This window comes from Tupaia chinensis, unplaced genomic scaffold (assembly GCF_000334495.1).
Source record: "Tupaia chinensis unplaced genomic scaffold, TupChi_1.0 Scaffold000622_1, whole genome shotgun sequence".
NCBI classification, from domain to species: Eukaryota; Metazoa; Chordata; class Mammalia; order Scandentia; family Tupaiidae; genus Tupaia; species Tupaia belangeri.
In genome coordinates this window covers 591,796-592,783 of record NW_006160142.1, presented here as the reverse complement: position 1 = coordinate 592,783, position 988 = coordinate 591,796, and positions in this window count along the sequence as shown.

Below are 988 nucleotides of genomic sequence, written 5' to 3'. Positions count from 1 at the left end.
GATTTCTCGCTTTCTGTCTCTATGTCTCTCTCTGTCTGTCTGGCGAGTGCACGTGCCCTATAGCACCTCTCCAAAAAAAAGGGTCAGGGAAGGCGCTGGCAGGTATGGTAATTGGGTGCTGGACTCCCACCTGGTCAACCACAGTTTGAGTCCTGGACCCAGGAACTTGGAACTCACACTGGGCCCATGTGCATGCATGCCCAGAATCCTATGAGGAGAGTAAAAGAGAAAGGATTACTGTGTGGTCATCCCCCCCTTGCGGGGAGAATTCTCGTTTTCTGTCTCTTTCTGTCCAGCAAGTGCACATGCCCTCTAGTAAAAATTTCTCAAAAACAAAGCAAAATAAAACAACCTTAAATTTTCATGGGAAAAAAAGGAATTAAAGAAAAATTTTATCTTGTTACAAAAAAATTTTGAAGTCCATGTGAGCTTTTTTCATAATACACATTTTCCATGAACTTTTTGGAGACCCTCCAACCATACCCTCATACTCTCTGATAGGCTTGGACCTTTAAAAACAGAAGCTGGAGACTATCTGCGGGTCATTTTGACTTCTTTTTCCAACCACTTAGCTCTTCTTGGGCATTGCATTGTGGAAAAAATGGGAGGCAGGAGGGTAGAGAGAGAGAAATCTAGGCAGGATGAGACATCCTTGAAGTATTACCTATAAATCCACCTCTATCTATCCTAACCTCCTCTTTAGACCAACAGATGGCAAACAGATTTTATTTCATGGGCCAACTCAGTTTGGCTAATACAGTGATCTAGAAGCTGTGTTGAGAAGGATTCTGATGTCATACAAACTCATTGGGAAATAGTAACATTATCAATAGGTAAAGATTTAGATGCATGAAGAAAGCACATGTATTTTGCATGTTCTTACTAAAAAGCCATTTTTTAATTAAATAAAGTGAAAAAAAAAAAGGCTTAAATTTGTGCAAACTATCCAAAGCCCTCAAAAGAATTCATCCAGGGACGAGCAGTTAGC